We start from the raw sequence: 13,422 nt of genomic DNA, 5'->3' as shown, positions 1-13,422 counted from the left end.
CGCCACCATGCCCAGCTAATTTTTCGTACTTTTAGTAGAGACGGGGTTTCACCATGTTGACCAGGATGGTCTCGATCTCTTGACCTCGTGATCCACCCGCCTCGGCATCCCAAAGTGCTGGGATTACAGGCTTGAGCCACCGCGCCCAGCCAGGAATAATTTTTTTTAATGTAAAGTTGCATGACATAGATGCATAAACATTTCATCTATTTCATAAATAGCCTGTGACAAAGCGAGGGGTTGCGAAATAATGAAAGGAGACAATCGCGGATGGTTTTTCACTGATATGAAAACAGCGGACTTTTTTTCCATCACAGAATAATGAGTTGATCAGAAAGAATGGTGAAGATTTTAGCAAAGAGTAACCCAAATGTCTGAACAAAATTTACAAAAACAATTGATTTTCTTCCCAAGGACTGGAAGTGACATGGACAGTTGGGCAATAAAAGAACAGCAGCAATTTTCTGCTCCATTTCTACAACAACAACAAAAACACGACGGCGGAAAACAACGCCAACTGAAAACCTTCCTTCCTTGGGGATAGAAAGAACACATCCCTCTTCTTTAAGAACCGTAACCGCAGATTGCAGCAACAAGACGCTACAGGGAAAAGCTTGGTTGGGTTGAGCCAACTGTATGTGGCAAATGATTAGAAAGATGCTTGCCCTCTGGGAGATCAGAGGGCCAGTCACCAGGAGGAGCCGGAGGAATAAAGGGCTCTCATTCACATCGGCAATGCTGGCGGGATCGTGCGTTTTCCTCAGCACACTGGCAAGCTCCCCGGAAAGGAAAGATTGATACAAGCGTGGAATATGAACTCTCTCCAGCAAACTGTGCTCATCAGCCTCGGGAGAGTGCTGAGGAACGAATAGATGCTCATTGATCCTGGACTAGGAGTACTTGAATGAGTTCCTTTCCCTGCTTCCCAACTCCTCCCACCTTGATTTAACTCACACAGAGCAAATCTCATTTGTCCAATGTCCCTGGGCAAGAGCTAGTCCCTGCGAATTCATTTTACCGAAAACTGAGCTGATCTGTTTGAATTTCAGATGTACGCTTAATTAAGATTCAACTTTTTTGGTAGAAACCTTTTAAAAATTAACCTCAGGGCTCTCTGCCCTCTGCATGTATGAGGAAGTTTACTGAGATGGCACAGGAGGGAGATACCTTCATAGAGGTGGACAGGGTAGGAGGCAAGGCTGAGGAGGGACAGGGGGCTGTGCTTCTCCAGTATTCTCGTCCATGATGTCCAACCCTCCTGCCCTGCACCAGGAGGCTGGTGTTGGTCATTTCTGGGCCTTCTTGTCCCGCCTACTCCTGCTCATCCAGACTCATGGCTTCCAATGCTATCTATATGTCCATGCCTTCCCTCAACAACAGACTTGTTTATACGTCTGCCTGCTAGGAAGCTCCAGGAGGATGTTAAATCAGTAACTCAAGTGAAACAGCCCCAGGCTCAGCCTTGCTCCAATTCCCCAGACCGCTTCCTCCCACTCTGCCCTATCCTGGCAAGGACAGCTCCGTCCTTCCAGTTGCTCAGGCCCAACAACTTGAAGTCATCCCTGACAGCTTCCTTTCCTCACTCCCTACCTCCAGGCCCTCACTAACCTGTAAGCTCCACCTGCAAAATACAGTCTACAGAGGCTGGCTGCTGCTCACCTCTGCTGCTGCTCACCTCCGCTGCTGCTCCCACTTCGGGCCACACCTCTACTGCCCTTTCCTGGATTACTGCCAAGATTCCCGCCTGGCGTTGTCTTCCTGTTCTCAACACAAAAATTGAGTCATCCTTCTAATCCTGCAGAGTCAAAGTCAAACTCCTGTCGGTCCGAGGACTGCCAGGCCTGTGAGATCTGGGGCCTCATTCTTTCTCTGTCCTCATGTCCTTAGACTCTTCCCCAACACTGTCAGCTTCATTCAGCACCCAAGTCAGCCCCTTGCTGTTCCCACTCAGGGTCTTTGCATTTGCTACCTCTCTTACTTCTCTGCCCGCAAGCTGTTCACCCAAATTTGTATGTGACTCCTCCCCGGCTTCAGGTCCTTACTCAAACATCGCTCTCCAGTGAGGTCTTACCTGACTTCTTTCTCTTTCTTTTTCTTTCTCTTTCTTTCTCTCTCTCTCTCTCTTTCTTTCTTTCTTTCTTTCTTTCTTTCTTTCTTTCTTTCTTTCTTCTTTCTTCCTTCTTTCTTTCTCTGTTTCTTTCTTTTTCTTTCCATTCTTTCTTTCTTTCTTCTTTCTTTCTTTCCTTCTTTCTTTCTTCTTTCATTTTCTTTTCTTTCTTTTCTTTTCTTTTATTTTTTTTGAGATGGAGTTTTGCTCTGTTGCCCAGGCTGGAGTACAGTGGCATAATCTTGGCTCACTGCAACCTCTGCCTCCCAGGTTCAATCGATTTTCCTACCTCAGCCTCCTGAGTAGTTAGGATTACAGGCGTGCACCACCACGCCCAGCTAACTTTTGTATTTTTAGTTAGAGACCGGGTTTCACCATGTTGATCAGGCTGGTCTCGAACCCCTGACCTCAGATGATCTGCCTTCCTCAGCCTCCCAAAGTGCTGGGATTACAGTCGTAAACCGCTGCGCCCAGCCTACCTGGCTACTTTCTTTAAACATTGATATGGTTTGTCTGTGTTCCCACCCCAATCTCATCTTGGATTCCCATGTGTTGTGGGAGGGACCCAGTGGGAGGTAATTGAACCATGGGAGGCAGGTCTTTCTCGTGCTGTTCTCGTGTTAGTGACTACGTCTCATGAGAACTGATGGTTTTATAAGAAGGAGTTACCTTGCACAAGCTCTCTCTTTGCCTGCCACCATCCACATAAGATGTAACTTGCTCCTGCTTGCTTTCTATCATGATTATGAGGCCTCCCCAGCCATGTGGAACGGAGAGTCCATTAAACCTCCTTCTTTTATAAATTGCCCAGTCTGGGTATGTCTTTATCAGCAGCATGAAAACGGACTAATACAAACATCCTCCCACACCCACCCAATGCCCTCTTTCTCTCCTTATTCTATTTTAACATGTTGTATTACCCTACATAAGATACTCCATGTATATCTTTTTTATTGTCTGTCTTTGCCAACGAGAATGTAAGCACCATGAGAACAGGGAGTTTTTTTCTTTTTTTTTTTTTGAGATGGAGTCTCACACCATTGCCCAGGCTAGAGTGCGGTGGCACTATCTTGGCTCACTGCAACCTCTGTCTCCTGGGTTCAAGTGATTCTCCTGCCTCAGCCTCCCTAGTAGCTGGGATTACAGGTGTGTGCCACCAGCCTGGCTAATGTTTGTATTTTTACTAGGGATGGGGTTTCATCATGTTGGCCAGACTGGTCTCAAACTCCTGACCTTAAATGATCCACCTGCCTTGGCCTCCCAAAGTTCTGGAATTATAGGCATGGGCCACCACACCTGGCCAGTTTTTTTTTTTTTTCTATACTGTTAACTATTATATCCCCAGACCCCAGAACAATACTTGCACATAATGGGTCATCAATAAATATTTGTCAAACGAAGAATGTTTTTTTTACTATAGTCATTCACCCTGCATCTAGAAATACAGGGTAGTGATTATAAACATGGATTTTAAAATCACACAAATATAGATTCCAAAACCTGCTGTAACCCCATTTTAGCTGTGTGACCTTGGGCAAGGTATTAAACATAATGAGTATAGTTTTGTCATTGTTAAAATAGGTACAGTGATGTACAAAAAAGGAACTAAAGCACTGAGCACAGAACCTGGCCAGTGGTATCATTCGCACATCTGAACTTTTGGGTGGTGTCTCTGCTCTGACCACCTCAGCACGGGTTTCCATTGTCTGCTGCCTGTTGACCACAAAACTCCCAACTCATCCCTCTCACTCCAGCCTTCCTCATACCCCAGTGTCTTCTACACACTAGGGCCAGAGTGATCCTCTGAACGTAAAACTGATTGATAATAGATATTCAAACAGACTGATCATTGACAATCGACAAATTCTTCCAAAAAAACAACAAGAAAACTGGCAAAAATTGTCAAAATCAACTTTTCTAGAACCCTGAAAGTTAACCACCAAAAGCTAGGAATAATCCGGGAAGCTTTTATTTAATTGCATGGCTGAGTCTTGGTATGAACAGCAAGCTTTGTGGTGTTTCACAAAGCCTGCCCTATTCCTATCCTACACGTGGTGGTTCCCTAGAAAACTCTAACAATCAGTAAAACAGCAGTCTGGTAGCCATCAAAGAGAGATCAATGGAGTTGGGGGCCCTTTAAAGCCTCGTTCCCATGGAATCATCATTATTTAGCCTCTCTAGTAGTTCCCTGGAAGACCCCATTCATTTTTGTTTGACCTGACTTAGAACTCACCTAGTACAAAGGCTTTTCTCCAGGGGTGTTTGTAAAAAAAAAAAAAAATAAAAAAAAAAATATTAAAAAAAAAAAAAAAAAAAAAAAAAAAAAAAAAAATTAAAGACCGTTGTTTAACTTTCTGGCTGGGTGCTTTATGGCTGCCTAAGGCTGTGGATAACAGTTGGGCAGACAATAAGCTGATCAAAAACCATAAAGGGAAAATCTGGGAATGAGCTCTCCATAGTGTCTTTGACAAGCTTCACCTCCTTCCTGGGCATCTAGAAGGCCGCAGGCATGTGTAAGACTCTGCATGTGTCCAGGGCCATGCACATGCTCAGAAAAGGCCAGAGAAGGCCCAAAGAGCTCAATTCTGACTGATCTTGGGGCTCTGTAAAACCAGAAAGCGAAAGCTAAGGCACAGTTTCAACTGCCTGGCTGAGTGTTGAGGGAGCGCCCAACATGCACACAGAGCAGCCTTCCAAGGACTAGGAGATTCACTGGTCACTGGCGTTCAAGGACACCTCTGTCCATTCATTCACTGACTGCTGAGCTGACTGAGCAGACAGCTCAGTGGCTAAACATGATAAAGAATATAGACTTTACAGAATTATTTAGAAATACCACTAAGTAAAATAATAACAACAGACAGCAACGACAAGCCCAGGGCGGAGCAGAATCTGACTTCCAGATAGCCTGTCAGGGAACTTCTTACCCTCCATAGTCAAAAATCAAGTGAGCCAATTCCCATAATAAATTAAAAAGTGCTTTGAGATGAATGAAAATGAAAACACAACATAGCAACACTCAAGCAATCAAGGATGCAACTAAATCAGGGCTTATAGGGAATTTTGTAGCTATCAACATATTTTTAAGAAAGAAAGAAAAGTTTCATCTCAATAATCTAACATTCCATTCTAAGAAATGAGAAAAAGAAAAACAAAACCCAAAAATAAGCAGCAGGAAGAAAATAATAAAGATTAGAAAGAAAATAAATAAAATGGAGAATTTTTAAAATAGAGAAAATTTGATAAAACGGATCATCAAAATCACAAAACAATTAAACTGACAAAAAAAAAGAGAAGACTCAAATTACTAAAATCAGGTGTGGAGAAAGGGCATTATTTGCAAAAATAGAGTTTGAAGGATGTATTACGAACAGTGAGATGACAATAAATTAGATAACCTAGATGAAATGGACACATTTATAGAAACACACAAACTACTGAAACTCAGAAGGACAAAAATCTGAATATACGTGTAACAAGAAAGATGTTGAATTTGTCATCAAAAAATTTTCCACAAAATAAAAGCCCATGACCAGATGGCTTCACTGATGAATTCTACCAAACATTTAATGAAGAATTAACATCAATCCTTCACAGATTCTTCCAAAATATAGATGAGGAGGGAACATTTCCCAGAAGCTGTCTCAGAGGCTGCCTGTCAAAATACCCTTAGAATAAAGTCTAAATCCTCCACACAGCATTGCCAGTTTTTTATGATCTGCCCCCGCCCCCCGCCACTGTCATGCGTGCAGCGCTCTAAGCTTCCTCTGTCATTTCTAAGACCATCTATGCTCTTCTCACCTCCTTGCCTTCATACCCACCATTACTTCTGCCTGGTATGGCCTCTCTGCCTCCCCTTCTCTTACTGATTGCTGTCCATCTTTTGAGACAGCCCCTCTGCAGGAAAGTTTCCTGCACCCCTCCTAACTGTGTGCGGTGTCTCTCCTGAGGGCACCCACACCACTGCCTATGCTCCTGCATCACTTCTGACTCTGGAAAAAATATGCCCATGCGTTTATCTGCCTCTCTTCCCAGTCCTGGAAAACAGGAACAGTGATTCCAATGGCTTGCAGGGTGCTTTCACTAGCAGGGCACATCAACCGTTGCCGAACAAACCACCTCAGGATAAGGTAAGGCACTCCTAAATTACTGCTGTTTCTGGGGCTAATTTTGATAATTTTATCCTAGTCCCAACAAGGACTCTCCTTCTGTAGAGACAGCATTCACAACAAAATGGATCTTTCTCAAGACTAAAATAAAAGAGCAGTTACAGGTTCAGACCTGCTCACAGAGTGAAACAGACACAGCTGGCCCGTGCCTGTCTGAGAACACGAGCTGCATTCTCTGGGAATGCCGTGGTCACCTCTTGGGATGCAGCCCGCCAGTAGTGGCCATGCCTGGGGCCACAGCGCTGTGTGGGTGCTGGAGATGCCAGGAGGTGAGGTGGGAGGCACGGGAGGCTGGAGACACCAGCCTGGTCTCTAAGGAGTTCAAGTGTCTAGTGAGGAGAAACGGGCTGGAAAACAGAAAAAGACAACGTTGCTTCCAGGAAATCTCAAATCAAAGTCAAGGAAGTGAGGCCAGCAGTCACTGCTCTAAGGTGCAGGGTGGTATTCTGAATAGAGGGACTTAAAACAGTATTTCGCAAGAAAAAACAATTCTATTATAGCCTAAATTTTAAAAGCATTTAAGTTTGTCTTTCTTCCCCTCTTGTAACTAATAGCTTAGTTTGAGCATGAAAATAAACTGGGGGGAAGAATGGCCTCCTTTGTTTGCTCATGTTTTTTTCCTTTTACTCACTATTGTGAAATGAGATTCTTTAATAGATGGTGTTTAATGTTCTGTGTTAACTTCCCTTAAGGCTCTGTTGAGCATGACAAATGTGTGGATCATTACTTCTCAGTTCTCCTTGAGAAGATAAAACAATAATAATACATTTAAGTTTGTATTTTAACCCAGTTTTTCCGTGTGAGGCCTTTAATTTTTAGTGGTGTTGACAAACATACACGTCCCATTTTCCAAGCGGCTGCTACCCTTCCCTTTAGGACATGATCACAGCTGAGCATAGTCTGGTGTCTCAGGGCATTCCCCACCACTTTACCGAGCTAGTGGGAGCCTTGGCGTCAGGGCAGCGCCATTGCGTGGTCACTTCTGACTCTGAGGACTACGGAGCAGTCCGGTGTCCTTCACAGTTTAGGAAGTAAGGGTCGCTGCTTTTGAATCAGATATCCTCTCTCTAAATGAACCTCTTAGAATGCTCCTGGGACCGCAAATGCGCTTCCTGTCTCCGCAGCATGTCATGGAAAGTTTCGAGCCGTGAAACAGGCTGTGCTTTTATCTTCAAAGCCTGAAAGCTCTTGGATCTAAGAAGGAAATCATTTATTTGTGTTGAAAAAGACAATTTGGTTTTAGGATGATTAAACACAGAGTTAACAAAAAATGAAAACCAAACGACTTTAGCCAAATAAGAAACTCACATGTTTATAAATCTGCTGCTCTTAACTCATTAATGTCATCCAAAAACCAGGTGTCCTACTGTTGGAAACTGCGATACTGAAGCACAAAATAAAATGGGTGGGGTGCGCGGAACCGAGAATCTGCCAAGCAGAAGAGTCTGTGCTCCGATCGCCTTATTAGGAGCTCCAAAAAGCAGGCAGAAAAAACAGAGTTTGGAATAGAAACTACTGACCATGGGACAGTAACAAGGTGGGTCCAAAGTTATCCCCCACACACAAGTGCACACACTCCCCGGGAACCTATGAATGCTTGCAAAGGTTACTTGCTCACAAGGCCAGCAGGCTTTCTGCTGATCACCGTGTCACTGAATTGCAGATTCTTCTGAAACCAATTAAGAAGAGCAAGGCCTGGTAGAAAGAAAGTGACTTTTAATTCCAAAGCTAGCTTAGGGGAAGAAGTACAGGCTTCCTGCCTTATGGGTACCACTTCACTTCTGAGGCAGAAAGTGGGCAATTTTGGCTGGGTGCAGTGGCTCACACCTGTAATCTCAGCCTCTGGGCGGATCGCCTGAGTTCAGGAGTTTGCAACCAGCCTGACCAACATGGGAAAACCCCATCACTACTAAAAATACAAAAAATAGCTGGGCGTGGTGGTGGGCGCCTGGTATCCCAGCTACTCTGGAGTCTGAGTCACAAGAATTGCCTGAACCTGGGAGGCAGAGGTTGCAGTGAGCTGAAACTGTGCCACTGCACTCCAGCCCGGGCTACAGAGTGAGACTCTGTCTCAAACAAACAAAAAAAAAAGTGGGCAATTTTAAAAGTAGGGGACTACACAGTGATGGAAGTGAGCAGGTGAGTGGGATGTGGTGAGGAGGGGTCTGTGTACTCTTCAGTGTCTTATCTACTGGCCAGTTGAATTGGCGTCTTCCTGGGAAGACGGCCAGGAAGGTGGCCAAAAATTCTAGTGTGCATACTTTGGGTTGTAAATGGGCTGTTATCTGTTCAGGCAGCCTCCTGGTGGGTGAGAGTTCTGCTCTGGAGCTTCTAAGCACATAGTTAGATGAACTTGCCCTGTAGGGAGCGTCTGGTGAAGAGGAGGTAAGAGGCTATGATTACATTTCTAAAAGGCTAAGTAGGAAGTGTGGAAAAGTAGAAAAGAGAAAAGAAGAGAGATGAAAAAAATAACTATCTCTTAGAAAAATGGGGGTACTAGGCTACTACCATGGCCTCAAAGGACTCTGATAGATCAGGTCTGATATAGTTATTTAAAACATTGTTATTATTAGGAGATTAAATGACTGTGTGAGCTTAGTCAAGGTGTCCAGCCCTTGTGAGCCTCAGTTTATTAGTCTATGAAATAAGTGAATTCCTTTTACCCCGGCTGTGGGTGGAGATTAACAGTAACGGGTCAGCATTGGCACAGCACCTGGAGCAGAGCAGGTGCCTCCTACACAGTGCTGTTGCTGTGACTTTGTTCTTATTTCTAATCACGGTATAAAGAAAGGAATTGAACAAAATGAATTTCAGTGGTCTCTTTAAAAGGAATATCCAAGTGCTAAAGTAGTTTTTCTTTAAAATATTGCCAATAGTATCCAATCTTTGTAGATTTTTAAGGTTGTGGCTGTGTGTGTGTGTGTGTGTGAGTGTGTAATAAAACCTGCATATATAGCTATTTTTAAATCTTCTTAAATGCGTGGAAATTTCACTTTTAAAGAAAAAGATACCTTTAGATAAGACAGTTTGTAATAGAAACCACTGTGTGAAATTATTTCTAGAGAACTATTTATATAATATGCCACCTTAATCCAGAAAACGACACAGGCAAAGAAAATTAAAAGTTATAAAAAATAAAAATCAATTTTTAAAGTTTTTCTTTTTAAAGACCAACTACAAAGTAATAAAAATTAGGAGAAAGTTGTATCTAAAAACCTAAGCCACCCAGTCATGTTGGCTCATGCCTGTAATCCCAGCACTTTGGGAGACCGGGGCGGGTAGATCACAAGGTCAGGAGTTCTAGACCAGCCTGGCCAGTATGATGAAACCCCATCTCTACTAAAAATACAAAAATTAGCTGGGCATGATGGCACACGCCTATAATCCCAGTTACTCAGGAGGCTGAGGCAGGAGAATTGCTTTAATCCTGGAGGTGGAGGTTGCAGTGAGCCAAGATCACTCCACTGCACTCTAGCCTAGGTGACAGAGCAAAACTCCGTCTCAGGAAAAAAAAAAAAAAGAAAAACCCTAAGCCAATATCCCTATTATGACTAAGCACAAAAAAATCTAACTAAAAGCTAGGACAAAACAAGAAACGCACAGGTTATAGAGTTTTCAATATTTAATAAAAGGAAGTTCATCAATTTATAAGGCCTCCATTTTGAAAGAAACCAGTCATATATAGGTCTTTATATATCAGTGATTTTATATGATTGTTTCTTACATGGATCCTCTTTCAAAGTCAAGGTGCCATGGATTTGTAGGTCTTTGACGGGATTTCCCTGGGGAAACCCCATCTGTACTAAAAATACAAAAAATAGCCAGGCGTGGTGACAGGTGCCTGGAATCCCAGCTACTTGGGAGGCTGAGGCACAAGAATAGCTTCAACCTGGGAGGCGTTCAAGCAATTGCAATACAGCATAGTCTGAGTAGGTAGCTTTTTGGTGACCGAGTTGGCATGATGTTAGATGTCTACACACTACACGTAAGGGTGACCCAATGAATGAGGAGAATGTGAACTGAGCACTTAATGCCTTGGTGGTGTCTACTGTATGCCAAGAATAGCCCAGCTGTGCTCACTGGGCTTCCAGTCACGTCTCCCTCCCTGGTATCTGGCTTTGGCAATTTCCTTGCTGCTCCTCCCTCTGAACTTCTGCTACTGTCTTCCTTGATGCTCTCCAACGCGGCTTTCTAAATGAGAGTCACACCAAGCTTTATTCTTTGACTATTTGGTACTAATGCGGCCCAACTTGAAAGAAGTTTCTATTGGTATTCGCATGTTGCCTGTTCTCCCCATTCAGGAGTAGAGTTTAATCAGGAAGTCTAGAGCCATCTCACACCATCCTTTAAACTTGTGCCCTATTTTTTGATAAACATAAGAAGCTCAGCCCACTCATGGGGGATGCATGAAGGATGAGCTTTGCCCTTCCATGACCTTCTATCTGCCAAAAGAATCTGGAGAGCTTCACATTCTGCAGTTTTTATTCTTAAAAATGATAGGTCATTTTTCAGTTTGTGAAAATGAAATTATATAAATTTAAATATTCCTTTTCCAAGCCCTCTTCCCTCAGACTCCAATGCTGGGGAAGGGTATGCACCCTCATCTCCAAGAACTACCTAGAGGAAAGGAAGGTTAGCAGGCCCTTTGTCTCCTTGTTGAAGCTCATCTTCCTCATCGCTGTGTTTATTCATGCAACATAGGAGTGAGAAAAAGTATGTTAACCACAGGTGACCTGCTTGACAGGCAGGTATTTTGGGTGATTGAGAAGAAGGCCCAAAGCTTTGCTGGCAATGATTGTAGGAAGCAAAATTACAAATTTCCTATTTCCAGCCAATTACATTTTTTCGCCTGGATGAAAGGTCGTCTCATCTCATCTCCACCCAGGGTGGGTTACAGAACCTGGACACAGGGCCAGGGCTCTTCTCAGGAAATGGTTTCCTGAATATGTCCAAGTGCTGAAGTGCAGTTGAAACCTCAGGGCTCCCCGCTGTAGAGACAAGACAAGAGCCTAGGAGAGGTTCAGCATGGTTTCTAAAATGGGTGGTTTTGAAGGGCCACATCATGTGACCTGCTAAAATGGGCTTGTCATCAAATATACCTTCAGAAAAGTTAACCTGCCTACTGGAATGTAAACAGTCCACCTGGATGCTGAAGACAGTTGCCAAAACCAAGAGCATTTAGCAAAACGTGTACTGGTCGTGAATATTGAGCTACACTTTCTGATTATAACCGGACGGCAGATTTTGTTGTCTCCTGATAAGGTTACTGGCGCATGAGAGGAAGACCGTGTCATCACCTGGCACTGCAGAACATACGCTCATCAGAAGAGAACATCCATTTTTTTCAATGTTATCAACTCAGAAGTTCAGGAGGATAGGACAATAACATCATCTAGTGTTACGGCACTTGGGGTTTGCTATTTGCCCTCTCGTCTTCCTCATTCCTGTTTTTACCTTTTTGTGCTTTGTGGTGGTTCTTTTATACATTCTCCAGAGCTGCATGACCAGGCACCCTTGTGTAGGCCGTTCTGGGGGAAGCTTTTATGTAGGGAGTCAAAGATGAGTGGTGGATTAATCAGTTGCCGGAGTTTCCATATTGCAAACATTTTCTTAAATAAATGGAGCTGAGTGTGCCAATAGTCCATTGTAGAATAATTCCACCTTACAGCACCTGCTTTTCATGGCATATATAAAACCAAGAGGTTCAGGCCTGTGGTTTCTAAAGAAGAGATCTGGTGGCTATTGATGAGAGCCCGAAGGTTCCCCCAAAATCAATGCTGGAGAAACTGCAGGTGTGCAGGAGAAGCAGGCACGGATCTGAAGGTGAACAAGGAAGAGTGAGAGAATCCTGGGGAGACTGAAGGTTGTGCTAACCGACAGGTGAGGGGCAGGTGGTGGGGCTGTCACTGGCAGCAGGATGGAGTTCAGAATGACACAGACTCATTATGTTCTGGCCCCAAACTACTTTCCCAATGTCATCTCCTGCCACTCTTCCCTAAACACCTTCTAATCTAGCAACACAAAAATCTGAATCCTAGGATGGCCAGGAGCACTGATTCTGTAGATCTGTTATACCTGCCTGGAACCCTTCGCAGAAGGGGAAGAAGAGAGATTGCTGTGGTTGGCTGGCTCATCAGCCGTGGGTTTGGGAGGTGGGGAGTGGTGTGAATGCTGTGAACTAACAAGCCTCTACCAGATGCTCCCCTGACACACCATGGTTTGCATAACTTCATGCCTTTGAAATGCTGTTGTAGCTGACTTGAAGTTTGTTTCACACGATGTCCACTGATTAAACTCCTACTAATCTTCCAAGACTCAGCTCCATGATACTCTTTCTCAGAAGCATCTCTTAACCCCTTCCCAGCCCCAGCTTCTTGCCAGCGAAGTGAGTGTCTGCCTTTCTCTGTGTCCACAGCTGAGGCTCCAGCGGAGATCACATGGCGCTGGTAGCACTTGTGTGTGAAGCCATCTCCCCAGACTCGAGCTCCTGGGGGGCAGGGATCATGTTTTACAACTTCTTTAACCCCCATGGGATAGGCAATGCCTGGTATATAGATGTCATTCAATAAATGCTTAATTAATTAAATATCAATGTCTAACTAGTTAATGGATTATAATGGGTAATTAAACACTACAGAGGAGCTATCCAGGATGGTTCTTTGGAATTCCTGCCTTGACGGAGGGTAAACTCTGCTTCACTTGGCCTGCCTACTCCTAAAGGCGGGTGGGCCTGACTCGATGGCACACCTCCCTCCAGAAGGCCTGCCTGTTCCCCAGGCTGAGGCTTTCCCCTGAGCGGCCTCCAACTGCCTTTTCCATGCAGAGCCTGCCTCCCTAGCAGTGCTGGCCAATCTCCCCCTGGACCCAAAAGATAGCCTTGTTCCAGCACACCCCTGGGTCTGTGGAGGAAGGCTACTGGTTCTTTTGCAGGCAAAATCTGGCCCGTTGGACCAGCCAGAGTGAATGATTTTTAGTGCAGCTCTGCACTTTAGGTCGGGGTGCCATCCGGAGTCAGCCCTGGAGCAAGAGGTACCCCGGCCCGCTCACCCCTCACTGGACACTTCCTCCGTGCGTAGCTCTGTGCTGCCGCATCTTTGCTCCAGGTGCTTCCTCTACCTGCAATTCTCCACCCGCTTCCTCAGCAGT

This window comes from Cebus imitator, unplaced genomic scaffold, assembly GCF_001604975.1.
Source record: "Cebus imitator isolate Cc_AM_T3 unplaced genomic scaffold, Cebus_imitator-1.0 Scaffold103, whole genome shotgun sequence".
In the NCBI taxonomy this organism is placed as follows: Eukaryota; Metazoa; Chordata; class Mammalia; order Primates; family Cebidae; genus Cebus; species Cebus imitator.
This window is presented reverse-complemented; position numbering follows the sequence as displayed.